Raw genomic sequence first — 14095 nt, 5'->3', positions numbered from 1 at the left:
ATGGGAATGAGGATCCTTGAGGCAGGGTGCGTATCTGACGGGTCTCTGTTCTGTCTGTACTTAGTAGCATGCCTGGCACGTCACTGACACCCAACGGAAGCTGAATGAAAGACTAATTGAATGAGCGGGTGAATGAATGAAGGAGCAAACCTGGCAAGGTGGGGATGAACTCAGGAATGCAGTCACACAATAAACATTTATTAAGAGCCAACTCTTGCTGGACCAAAGGGACAGTGGTGGGAGATAAGACATTCCCAGGTTTTGCCCTCTGTTGAAGGGCTTTACTGCTCTTCTAGGCACTCACTGGGGTGCACGTTTATCATCGGCTCTGTGTCTAGCTCATTGTCCACCTTGCAAAACCACCCAGTGTGCAAGCGAACACAGAAGTGCTGAGGTGGGCCCTGTGATCCCAAGGAGGTGCTTTGGAAGGTTTAGCATGGAAAGGATATGCCTCCCCTGGTAAAGGGCTAGAAGTTGACAGACACTGGCTGCCTTGGAGATGCTGAGGTCTGAGTAAGGCCAGGTTATCCAGTGAGCTGTGGTCCTGAGTACACAATGTACAGAAGGAACAGGATGTGCAAAATCCAATTTTACAGTGTATTAAACCAGGAGAGAGAGAGAGAGCATGAATCTCCTAGTTCACGCAGCTCTGTTAAAAGAGTGTATACTTCTACTCATCCTGAAGCCAAGTGGCACGAGGTGTGGGTTGAGGGTATAAGGGTGCATGGTGTGTCTGCATTCCCTGCCTGAAAATTCATAGCAAAATGGGTGCAGCAGCTTTCTCTTATTTGATAACTTCACCTGCTGTGAGGCTGATAAGTAACAGTTGGCTGGAAACATTACACAGAGTCTAATGCATTTTCTAACAGAAGGGGCACAGGATCCACTCCCAGACCCACTTCTCAGGCCCTGGGTGGGACCTCATCAAGTCACTTCACATCTCTGGGCCTTAGGTTTCTCATGTCAAACAATAGGGGACCCAGACACTAGAAATGCCACCGAGAAAGCCAAGAGCAGCTGCTTACAGCTCTGTGGATTCTCTTACAGATCACGTCCCCCGACTTCCCTATGGCCATGCGAGGCACACAGGCCAAGGGAACAGCCTAATTCTACAGAATGGAGCAAAGTCTCAAAACTTAATGGCCCAGGCTTCCACGAGGGTTGGGGGAGTTAGCCCATGTGCTTGGGTCCCCTGACTTTTGGGACCTAGAAAAATTACCAAAGCCTGGAAGAGTGAGCTCCAGAGGAGAGGGACACCGTGGAACCGCGCAGGAGGGGCAGGGAGTGCTCTCTACCCACACATCAATGTTCTGAGCGTCTGCTCTCACATGGTTAACTGAGATGACTTGCAAGGCAGGCATAGGGCTCAGAGGCTCTTTGATGTGCAGAGTCTTACTTGACAAGGAGGGTCTGTGGGAGAGGGGAGGAAATGGTGCTTTGGTGGCTTCATGTAATTATTTTCCAAGACTAACAGGATGCTATTCTCTTCAAACTAATCTGATGTCCTTGTGCCCTCTTGCCCTTGATTTGGATCAGTTACAAAGACAGCTTTCCCCCAAGGTGATCTGGACATGTGACTCTCCTTTCAAATTGTCCTTCAGAATCCCTTTGATGTATGGGTCCTCACTCCCCAGTACATTTTCTTCAGCTCAGTGGACTCTCACATCGCCTTCGAAGTACTTTCTTCCAAAAGTGGTCTTTTCCCCGTAGTTTCTCGGTAGACATTTCAATGTGGGACACACACTGATGTGAAATGTCACTGGAGCATCGGGCTGTTTCTGAGACCAAAAGCAGTTTGCGGCTTATCACTACCTTGCTGTTCTGCCCATTAACAAAGGAGGCCTCATCCCAAAGGCCCAAGAGGGACAAATGTAGAAGAGTGACGCCATGTTTATTCCCTCGCTCACGTGTTGTTTCATCCCACAAGCACAGAATGAGCTCTCCTCTGGTCTAAGCTCTGCCTAGAGAAGAATCGGGACACTTGCAGAATGAGAAGGGGGGCAGGCGCACGTAGGTGGTGAGAGATCGAGGCTATGAGGAAGGTGTGCCTGGCATGTGGGAAGGCTCCAGAGGAGAAGACTAGAGAGCCTTCCAGATGGGGCCTGGAAGGATGAGTAGGTTGCTTTCATGTTCTTTATCTCTAGAGGATGGTGACTCACCCACGGTGTGCTGAAAAGAAAAAACTCCATCTGTAATGTTTGCCGATTTCCTTGGTGTAAATACTCCCACCGGATCATAGCAAACCTCAAGCTTCCGAGCGGGATGCCACCGAAGACCGGACGTCACTGCGTCCACCACACAGGTAGGAGGGAGGTAAACACCTTCAGAAGAATAGACAACAGTGAGTAAGTGAGAGTGAAATAATTAGGAGGTGATGAATTTGAGTATTTATGATCTTTGTTTTCACTATAATTTACGTAATTATAAATTGTTACCACTTCGTGTTTAATAGTGGTGGTATTTAATAACCTGCTCCCCAGATTCCAGAAAGCCAGTCAGCTCTCCAGCTGTCCGCAGAGTTACCCCTTTGCTTACCTCTCCCACCTTGCCAGTTGCCCCCACATCCCTGGGCATTGGCCCATCATTCCGACAGGGCTCCCTTCCTCAAATTAGTTGCTCTTCCTCCCACTTTGCAAACCATTCCCCACAGTGTAGCTGTGGTGAGCTTTCCAAAACACAGCAGGACCATGACAGCCCCCTGATGAAGACTCTCTAATATGTCTCTGTGGTTTTCAGTCCCCTCCCTCGATGATGCAGACCCACTGCCTTCCCACCTGGATCTCTGTCTCCCCACCTCTGGCATCCTGTGCTCCCAGCACACCCTGCATCTCCCCTGGTTCCCTGCCCCTGATGTTTCCAACACCCTCTCTTGGTCTCCACACCCAGATCTCCTGGCCTCTAGATTCCCACTTTCTGGGGAGACAATCCCTGGCCCACCGCCCCTGAGAGGGTCCTGCCACAGGACCTGAGCTTGAGCCATGGAAGCCCTTCCCAGGTGGGTTGTAACAATTTGGTTTGACAGCAGAGTTGAGAGGGGGGCCTGGTGCAGACTTCCTGGCCATGACTCCTGGATCTGCCACTTACCAGCTGGGTGTCCTTGGAGAAGGCTGTTCCCCTCAGAGTCTCTTCCTTTCCTGCAAATTAGGGCGATAGCAGCCCCCGCCTTGGGGGCTTCTCATGAGCCTCCTACTAAATCGTACCACAGAGGGCTGACAGCAGAATAAGCCCACAGAATGGACATCTGCAATGTTACCAATGACCTTTTGATGGTCGTCACCAAACCCACACTCTTTCTTCCTGCTCCTGGAGATGGTGAGTGTCCCCCTGAGCTGGGACAAAGTAGAGGCTCAGCGACTCTGCTGAAAGGAATGACCCAAAGAATGAATCGACAGGAGAGGAAAAAGCTGGGTATTCATGGCAGAGAGGAAACCCAGTAGGAGGTCCAGGACTCAGCCACCCAGGAAGAGGGGGAGGCCGCTGGTCCGGACCCAGCTCCTGCCTTTTCTCAGATGCACTCGAATCCGTTTCCGCACTCTTCGTTAGCTCGCTTGTGTTGCCGGCACAAAGCACCGCAGACAGCGCAGTGGAGACCACAGGCCTTGATTTTCTTGCCGTTCTAGAGGCTGGAAGTCCCAGACCAGAGTCCAGCAGGGTTGAGAGCAAGGAAAGCTCTCTCCCTGGCCTGTGTTTTCATGTGCCTTTCTTAGGTGCTTGCCCAGAGGCAAGGACCTGGCATCACTTCCTATTCTTAGAAGTACACTACTCCTATTGGATTAGGGCCCCAGCCTCATGACCTCATTTAGTCTTAGTTACTTCACCAGAGGCCCCAGCCCCAAATACAGCCACACCAGGAGTTGGAGCCTGGACCCGCGAATCTGACAGGGACAGAGACGTTAACCTTCAGTCCCCAGCCCCTCCCTGTGCCCCCCTGCACCCCCCTCCTGCTTTGCACTGGAAGAGCAGCCCCATGTTTCACAGGCTCTGCTCCCTGGGGACAGGCATTCCATCAGCCCTGCAAGCAGGCCAGCTGCTCCCAGCACCTCTGCTAATGACTGGCTGAGTGTGTCCACTGCATCGGGAGCCTGAGAATTTGTTTTTTTAACTAGGGACCTTATTAGCTGCTAACTGCTGAGAGATGAAAAATTGCCGTCTGACCATTCAGGTGCATGGCCTTTCAGCTAAAATTTCCTCTCGGGGGGGTGGGGTGGGGGGCCCGCCTCTGCCTCTGCATATTCAGACTTTTCCAGCCAGTTCCATTCTGACAAGTAATTATTTACAAATTAGATTTCCAGGGAATACACGATCAGAGAATGCTCACATTACATACATGAGGAACAACAAATTATTTTTTCCAATAACTCAGTGTTATTAGACATCTCAGGGACCCATCACCCATGTTCCCGGCCCTGACAGCATTTATCAGTGCTTCCTCTCCCTGATCGGAGCTGGGGATGTACACAGGGCAAGTGACAGAAAGCCACGATCGGGGCTATTGTCTTGGGCTATCATGAAACAATACTCTTTTCAAATCATCTTCTTGATTCAAAAATACCCAAGCACTCGGTAAAAATAGGACGCATTTATCTGTGGTTTCATTAGAGCTATAATCACTGCTTGTTGTAAAGCATCTACTATTGGCAGGAATTGGCCTTCAGGCTCCCATCAGATATCTGGTCTCCTCTTTTCCCAGAGCAGGACGGCAGTGTTATCTGTGGCCAGCTGAAAAGACGATGTGGGCCTGCCCCTCTGCAGCTTAGGTGTGGTCCTCTGGGCTCCAGCCAAGGATGTGCAGGATGAAATGTGTGGAGGCAAAGGAAAGAGGCTTCCAGAACTGCTGCTCAATAAGACCAGAAGGGAGGGGAGTGGTGCCCTCTGTCCTCTTCCTTTCCTTCTCTCTGAAACATGGATGTGATATCGCAAATGCCCACAACCATCTTGACCATGAGATGACCACGAGATTGAGGCACATCCTGCACTGCCTGGAGTGGCGGAACAGTGGGACAGAAGGAGGAGGGGTCCTCGGTGACTGTGGGGCCGCCGCCTCAACCGTCAGCTGCCTGCATCAGACTTCCTTAGTGAGAGAGGGAAGCTTTACCTCACTGGAGCCACCCTTACTTAGGGGGTTAGAGGGAGCCAAGCTGATTGTAACCCATGCCACGCTTCACACACGTTCTCTGCATGCAGCCAGATGTGCACTCAGGAACCGGCTGCTGCATTTCTGTTCCCTATGCCTCAAAAGACAGTCTCGTCCCCCAAGGCTTCCAATACAGTTTAGGGTGTGAAAGCAGTCCTGACTTTACTAAAATCCAAGGCAACAGATCCCACGCAGAATTGACTCCCCCCTGAAAGAAGTTGGTCAGTGTCAAAGTATCTGCATTGGATCATGTTTGCTTTTTCCCTTTTTCTGCAGAACGGCTGAAAGAAAACTGAATGATGTGACTGTGTGTGTGTGTGTGTGTGTGTGTGTGTGTGTGTAGAGTGGTGTGTGTGCACATGAGCTCTTGTGCATGTGAGGAGGCTGGAGGGCAGAAAGGGAGATGGAGAGGAGAAGTGAGTTGGGGGAAATCAAAAGGGGAGACAAAGCATGAGAGACTGTGGACTCTGAGAAACAAACTGAGGGTTTGGGAGGGGAGGGGAGTGAGGGGTTGGGTGAGCCTGGTGGTGGGTACTGTGGAGGGCGCATATTACATGGAGCACTGGGTGTGGTGCATGAACAATGAATACTGGAACACTGAAAAGAAATAAAATAAAATGAAAAAAATTAACAGGCCAAAAAAAAAAGAAAAAGAAAAAGAAAAAATCAACAAAGAAAGAAAGAAAAAAAGAAAGGGAGATATAGAGAACAAAAGAAAAGTAAGACACTGCCAATAAATGGAACTGAGTTAATATTTTGTATCAAAAGCACCATGATTCTGATGAACATTTACATTTAAGCACTAACTCATCTGCACTTAAGGGTTGTTAAAACTCTAACCACCATAGCAAAAAATTTAGTATAACATCTCAACTTCATATAATTTTATTATTTTCCATAAAAACGAAATGTTAAGTGTATAACTAACTAAAAGTGATTGAGTTTTTATGTTTATGTAAGACTTTTCACATAATTAGAGTCACCAATCCATAAACTTCATTTTCAACACAGCCCCAAGTTTTGATGTAAAAACGGTGATCACCATCATCCCAAGAAACATCGAGTCAATCCTGGGAAATGCCCGCAGAACTATCAACCTCCCAGGAAAAAAAAGAAGTCTTTTTTATATTCCTTTGATGATACGTGTTACCACACTCACATATTTCAAATAAGAATCATAGAAAAATAGTATTATAGCAAGAATAAGACCCACTAACATGCTGAGTATAGCTCAGAGCTGGTAATCAACTAGATCACACACTTTAGAACAAAATTCCACGCTATTTTTCAAGAGTGTTAATGGCCTCTGCCTGCAAGAGTGTCAGACCCACGTTCTTATTTCCAAAAACCAAAATGACAATAATTAAACCAGGCAGCTGCTGCCCCCAGTAATATGACAACCTCTCCCCGCTCCCTGGAATTTGCTGGAATCACCCTGCTTGAGCTCATCTCATTCGAATTAGCCGTTCCCTCCCTGTGCCCCAGCAATCTGGGTGAGTTTCCCATCTATTAGCTGAATTATTCAGATGTTTTCCCACAAGGGCACTAGCAGGGCTCATCTAACTAGTTTCTAAATCAACAGTGAATTACATTATTGACAATCTGAGCAGATTAATTAAGAAATCTGTCAGGAATGACACTGTGGGAGCTGGCTCCTTTTCAAGTCCGATCCTCAGACTTCGAGATAGAATCATACCTGATGTGATTTCAGAAAAGGAAGGGCAAGCTGTGACTCTGAATCTGGGTTGGGGAGACAGTCCCTCTGGGCTGACAGGAAGAGCCAGGGTGGGCTGGGGGCACTAAGCAGGGCACACGTGTGCACACACACACGTGCACACACACCCCATGGGGTTACTGGCTGGCTTGCATCAACTCACCAGCAATGCTGGAAAAAAAAAAAAAATGTTCTGTGCAGAATACAGTGCGTGCGTGTATTGTTGTTACGGTCAGACACAGATTCTGGTAATAGGAAACATCACGAATATGTCAGAAGAAGCTACTGTGCCTCTTGAGGTTCTGAAAGCATGTGTTGCAAGATTTCAGGTCTCCATCTCTAAAGACTAAGCAGCCTAGGAAACTCCCTTTGGAGCTCCACTAGGAGAAAGCAACTTCTCTCTGCATTTATCTTTTTTCCCCTTATAATAGAAGTTCTGTCGATTTCCCAGTCAGACATCCAAAACCCAGCATAAAATTGCAAAGAAATGAATTAGTTCAATACAAGATCAAAGAGTATCATAGTATTCTGCTGCTGTATTGGATTTAATTGATTTAATTCAAAAATGTTCAAAAATCTCCTAGAGCAGTCACAACACCCCAGATTTACAGTAGGTCACATGTAGGATCTGAAATCTGAGGTCCTGGATTGGACTCTGAACCTTGTTCCTGAGGAACTGTGTGGCCTTGAGCCTGTCACTTCTCTCCCAAAGCTCAGTGTCCTTACCTGGAGTGATCCCTGCCTCCCAGGCCACCGTGAGGACCAAGGGAAAATGGGCCTGAATGGGGCAGATGGCCGACATTCCAAGTGTGGTTGTGACCCAACACACACCTGCAGGGGCTCACCTCATTCCATGGTCACAACCGCATTTCCTCCAGTTTAAGAATAAGAACATTGAGGCTCACAGATGGTACATAAATACTCCAAAAGCAAAAAAAAAAAAAAAAAAAAAAAAGCTAGGCCTACACCCCAGTCACTGGGCTCCCACGCTGAGGCCAGGTGCCCCGGGACAATGGGTTGGAGCTAAGTTTGTTCAGGTGAGTCAGAGTTCTCAGAGAGGGTGGGAGGGAGCATGGTGTGGGTGCCAGGTTAGGAGGGAGGGTGTCCTAGAAACTCCCCCAGGGAGGAAGGTGCCAAACCAGGAAGAGACATGCAGGTGCACTGTGTGTCTGGGCCCCGTGAGCACCTGGGGAGCCAGTCTAGGCCGGCAGCCAAGGAGCGAGGCAGAGGGTAAAAGAGTGATCAGGATAGTAATACCAATCACAGGGATGCACTCTTCAGGAAGATGAACTCTGGGGGGCGCTGTTTGAAGCGGTGATGGTGTGCCTCAGCCGCCATGCGCTGGACGATGACACTAAGGCTCAGAGAGGTGAAGTGACTTGAAATTGGTTGTTGGAGAGCCTGAGGAATGAGGAGGGTTTGTTCCATCTTCCTAGAACTCTCCACGAAGACCTCCCCACCCAGAAAGCAGCCTCGGGACAGCCCGAGACAACATCAGGGGACAGTGACATGGGAGCATTGAGGCTGACCCTCCCTGAGGCCATGAAGGAGAAGTTGGGAGGATCATTTTCCTGGGATGTGACAAAGTTTCTTCCACCTCCAGATTCTGAGGTTCCATGAGGCTCAAGACTGGGTGAGGTTTGTGACCTTGTATTCTCCAGAATCCTCATTGGCCACATCCAACTATCTGAAAGAACCTAGGACAAAGAAGGATGGAGTAGACTCACACACACATACACACATGCGCGTGCACACACACACACACACACACACACACAGGGAGAAAAGTGTTCATATGTGTTATTTCTGCAGGGCTGGAGTCCAGAAGTAGGATGGTTACTATTTTTTCCTTATACCCCTCTATATTTTCAAATTTTCTACAATGGCCACTTGTTACTTTGGTAATCAGAAAAAAATAATCATCTTACACAAAAATAATATGTAACTGCAAACGGCTAACAGAAAGCTGTGGTTCTGGGAGCCCGCAGATGGAAACTTTGTGAGGCGTACTGGAAAAAGCAGAATTAGCAAGTCACAGCCTGCCCTGTCTTGACCATTACATTTTGGGCAAGTCATTTAACCTCTCCAGGCCTCACTTCATCCTTCACAAAATGGAGTCCCAAGGTTTCCTCAATAACGTCAATGGATTTCTAAAAGCATCAAACCAATTACGTATTTAGGATTCTTTATATAATGTAAAGGCATCCCCGTTGTCATTTCTCTTACTGATGGTATATGACTAGTATTAGTATCAGTATTGGTATTATTGATGGAGAGGGAACCTGGACACTCAAGAACAAATTTTTTTTTATATGAAAACATTAATATAGGTGATGACCACTCTTGCAGGGCTGTTATAGTGCAAATGAAAATAAACAGAAGCCCTTCTATTTCTTTGAGTATTATTGACATTGCTTAGCCTATTGATATGGATTCAATGGCTTTTTTTTTCAAATATGTTATTTATTTATTTGACGCAGAGAGATCACAAGTAGGCAGAGAGGTAGGCAGAGAGCGGGGAGGAAAGCAGGCTCCCTGCTGAGCAGAGAGCCCGATGCGGGACTCGATCCCAAGACCCTGAGATCATGACCCAAGCCTAAGGCAGAGGCTTAAGCCACTGGGCCACCCAGGTGCCCCAATATGGATTCAATGGCTTTCAAACCAATCAGATAAACTGAAAGCTTACCCCAGGATCTGGAGAGAAACAAAATAGTCTTCTTACACCATTTTCCCCAATTTTAGGATGAAACGTTTTAGCCCAGATGGGAAGGTCCTTCTGCGGTAACACAGCTCTCTGTGGAGGACGACGTTCCCATGGCGGTTGTCCTTGGTCCTGACACTGCCTTTGATTTGTCCAGCAAAGAAATATTCACCCTTAGCAAGTGTAACCCTTTTCAGAAAAACTACGAAATGCTCATTTTAAATAATTATGATCTTATTGTATTAAATATTAATCATATGTAGACCTACAGTATAAAACACTCTATAAAACTATACTCCAAATTAAGGCAAAATATATTGTGCATACTTTTTAATTTATGACCAGAAAAAGTGGAATTGCAGCGATGGAGTCTTCCCATTTTAGTTGATTCCATAAATGAAAACAAGAGATGTGTCATTAAGTGGTATTGATGATACCCGTAGTGTTCATATATTTGTCAATTTCATTAACCTTTTGAATTAGGTATTCATAACGTGTTAATGACAGCATAACACAACATTACATTATTCAATGTAATTTCATGGATATTATGTGTAGCTGATCATGTTACAATCTCTTGTCTTTACAGCTGTTAGAGAACATTATACTTTCCAAGATCATTAGGGATGTGTGCATACCAAGCAGCTAAATCTACAGCTCAAATAATGGTCCCTGCTTGGCCTTGAATTCTGATCAGGGCATGACTAGACAGTTTCCACTGATGAAGAGCTAAGCTCCCTGGAATGTTCTGTGTAAGAACTGGAGAAACACAAAGCTGACGGAGAGCTCGAGAATTTGTTTAATTAAATTCTTTGCCTTCAGATGCGCAGTGATAAATTGAATTATGGCTCAGCAAATAGCCACTCCCCCACCCCCTTGGAAGAGAGCCTGCGCTTCTGCCCCACCGACTGTGGGGTCGGCCAGGTGCTTGTTCTGCCGACGGGATGTGAGCAAGTGGCGACAGGAGCAAGAGTTTCAAGCGTGCATGCGCGGCTGTTTGTCTTCTCGAGCTCCCGGGCTCCAGCCTGAGAAGATCATGGCCCAGATGACCGATTCTCATTCAGTATGGGCCCCAGACTCCTAGTCAGAAACCACCCCCCCCAAGGCACCACCTATACCAAACCCTCACCCTATAAATCCAGGGCCTGAAGGGTTGCATTTGGAAAGAGCCAAGACTGACATCCATACCTTTCTACTCACAGCCTTGTGCCCTTCCTTGAGGACAAGTTTCAGGAGGTAAACACAAGTGGCTTAATAAAAACAAATAAGCAGGCATCTTGCATCTGGGTTGGAAGATGCAAGAAGTACAGATGTATTTACCCATCCAGAAAGTATTTCCAGAGTCCCTGAGTGATTGAATCCGCTCAGGCATGCTGTCCTTGCCACAGAGACAGTTTCCTTCGAAATTATCAGGTGCTCCTTCTCTTGGAACTAAGACCCAGCAGTCAGCACAGAGCCCTGCAAGGCTTTTGTCTTGCCTCTCCCGTCAGTGATTGGATTCATCACTGACGTCGCTGCCTGCATTTGTTCCTTCTCTCTTCACTCGGGCGGTAAAAACACAGAAGCAGCTAGTGTGGCCGGAGCAGTGTGACTCTGCTTCCGCTCTGCTGGCCTGCCAGGCCGGCTCCCTCGGGAGTGGGACACTCCCTGCAACTACTCTCTGCTCCTTCGCAGGCCCCTGACTTGTGGTCTTTACAGCCCTTTGAGATAGTCATCACGATCCCCCTCTTCCAGACGAGGAACGGAAGCTCGGGGATTCGCTTTCCCGGGGTCCCAAGTCACTAAATATCAGAACCAAAATTCAAGTCCAGACCTGTCTTCTAAACATTTCTCCTTTGTGCCAAAGCGCACTCTTTTTTAATAATAAAGAAAAAAAAAAGTCACGCTTCTTAACAACAGAAGATCAGCAGTCACAAGAAGGAGATTTCTGGATATGAACCCAGCTGGTCTCATTTCTAATATCCGCAAATACCAAAGGGAAGTTGGTAAATCACAACTAGGAATTTTATTTGCACTTTACTCCATTTTTGTAGTGTCACCTACACTGATAAAGACCTTCCATGTTCCCTCTAAAACACAAATCAGAAGGCCCTTCGGATACCTGAAAATCACCCCGGGCTTAGTCAGCCCATCTCTCAGGCCTTCGAGCCCCACCCACAGCCACCGAGAAGGTATCTCTTGCTTATCACAGTCAAATAAAAGGTCAGATCTTAGACAGTTACAGAAAGGGTGAGTAAGACAGGCAGCCCTGGCTGAATAAATAAATAAATAAGTCAGTCATGCCCAAGATGTTCTGATAGCTGCCAGTGAAAGCAGCTTCCTGGCGGCTGAGGACGAGGTGGGATGGGCGCCATGCAGCATCCGGAGACCACAGCGAACCTCAGCCTGACCAGGATCAGGGGTGGGCATGTAGTTAGTAACAGCAAAGCGCTCTGAGGATGAAAGAGCGTCATGACCCCGACAATGGTCTGGAGGGCCCTGATGCCTCCGAGGTGGCTGCCACCTCCCAGCAGTGGAAGGACCCAACCAACCCAACACTCTCCCAAAGGAGCCAACCATGATGGCCACCACTTCATGCTATCTTTGCTTCTCACACCACATGACCACACATTGGAGGTGGTGGAAGAAGCCACTTTTTGCATCAACTCGAGAAGAACGAATATCAGTGGTGCTTCCTCCTGCTTCATGATAGGACAGCGTTTCTCTCAGCATGGGTGAATGGCGGGGCTTGACCACACCGGTCACGCCTGTCAGTGAAGGTCAGCCGGACTCTGTCCAAACTGCCTTTCTCACGGCTGCTTGCACCTGCAAGGGACAGTCCAACCACAAAGGACATGGGCTTTCGGAGAGACCTGTCTGTGTCCTCAAGAGAGGCGCCACAGACAAGCCCATCAGCACGTCCGCGCTGTAGGGCCTCTTTTCCCTCCGTCTTGGGCAGTTACCGCACCACTTCCTGCGTCCTGAGAGCCACCACCCCTCCCCCGGAACCCCGGGTCCTACATTCAATGGAAATGTCTCTCAGAGCTGGGTGGATCTCTTCACACCTTCAAACGCAGCCAAATTCTGTTTGTCAGTTTTCCCTTCTTGTTTTGCTCATTAGGAAAGGCCTGCTGTACATGGTAACACCTGCCATAAGTTTGCTTCTTTGCTGCTTCCAGCCCCTGTACCTTCCCCTCCTGGTGGAGCCCATTCTCTGTGGCTTAACATCTGTCCTTTCCTCCTCGGGCCTCAAAGGCCAGCCTGGAAGCTCTGTGGAGAAAAGAAAGGGCCGGTGTCCCTAGAGAAGAATAGAAATGTTCTTCAGTGGCGCACGGAGGGGAGGATACGGGCTGTGGCATCAGACACACCGGAGTACAACTTGCCCTCTGCTTCGGTTCTGGAACTTTGTTCCTTGCTACAAAATGCCAAACAGTTCAAAGAAAAGGTTTGGGCAAAGTTCTGGGCATGTGGAAGACACTCAACAAATGGTAACCGTTATCTGATATTTTTAGAGCCATCAAGCCAATGAGCATAGACTTGTCAAAGAGAGAAACTCAAAACATTAACTAACATTGATTGAGTCCTTACTATGGGCCTGGCTTTGACCTTATTGCCTTAATCTGTTAAACATTCCAATGGCATAACTGTTGTCATTATCCTCATCTCGCAGAAGATGATGCTAAGGTCCAGAGAGGTTGAGGAAGCTTCAGGGTCGCACAGGAAGGGCTGTGATACAAGCATAAACAGTCTGACTATAGAGGCCACTTTTCTAAGTCCCAGGATACAATGACCCCTCCAGTGAAGCTAGTGAGTCAGGATTTCCATCTGAGAATCTATCACTCTGTGAATCATTTTTTTGTTTTGTTTTGTTTTCTCCAGGGAAGCGGGAGTAGAAGAACTTTTACAAAGGGACATGAGAGCTGGAATGAAAGCCCAGAAACAATGGTCCAAAGGGGAACGCATCTGCAGACTGAGAAAATGCAGGCACAGGACAGCTACCTTGAGGCTCAATTTAGTTCAAGTTCTCTAGGAAGGATAAACCGGGGCCAGGCTTGGAACTTCCGGTCTTCTAGAAGATGCAGTCCAGGGCAGAAACAGTAAGGGGAGGAAAAATACGAGAGGGAAGGATAGACCACAAACGGGTGGCGTGTAACAAAGCTATAGGCCGTAGCCATAGACAGACACTAAGGGTCTCCGTGCCCTCTGGGACATCAGGCCATGGACTGCCCACCCAAGGGAGCAAATTTGGGGTGTTGTTGCTGGGTCCCTCCCGTCTCCTGCACCTGCTCTCAATCACTCCACAAGTAGGCGATGCCTACCCTTCCCAGGGTCACCTGGCCTCTCTGGGTAGCCTCACAGCCCAGACTAGGAGAAGCAGTGGTCTGAGCCTCCATGCCCAATACCGCCCCTGAACTTGCCCTGCTGGGGTGAGTGGGGCATGGAGGGCAGAAGCCTCCAGGGGCTCCAGGAGACACCTGAGGCCTAGAGAACTCAAAAGGCAGGGAAACTGTGTCTGAATCAGGGCTCTGGGGTCCCTCCGAGAAGTCGTGGCTGGCAGGGAAGCTGT

Source organism: Mustela erminea, chromosome 7 (genome assembly GCF_009829155.1).
Source record: "Mustela erminea isolate mMusErm1 chromosome 7, mMusErm1.Pri, whole genome shotgun sequence".
Classification (NCBI taxonomy): Eukaryota; Metazoa; Chordata; class Mammalia; order Carnivora; family Mustelidae; genus Mustela; species Mustela erminea.
This window is presented reverse-complemented; position numbering follows the sequence as displayed.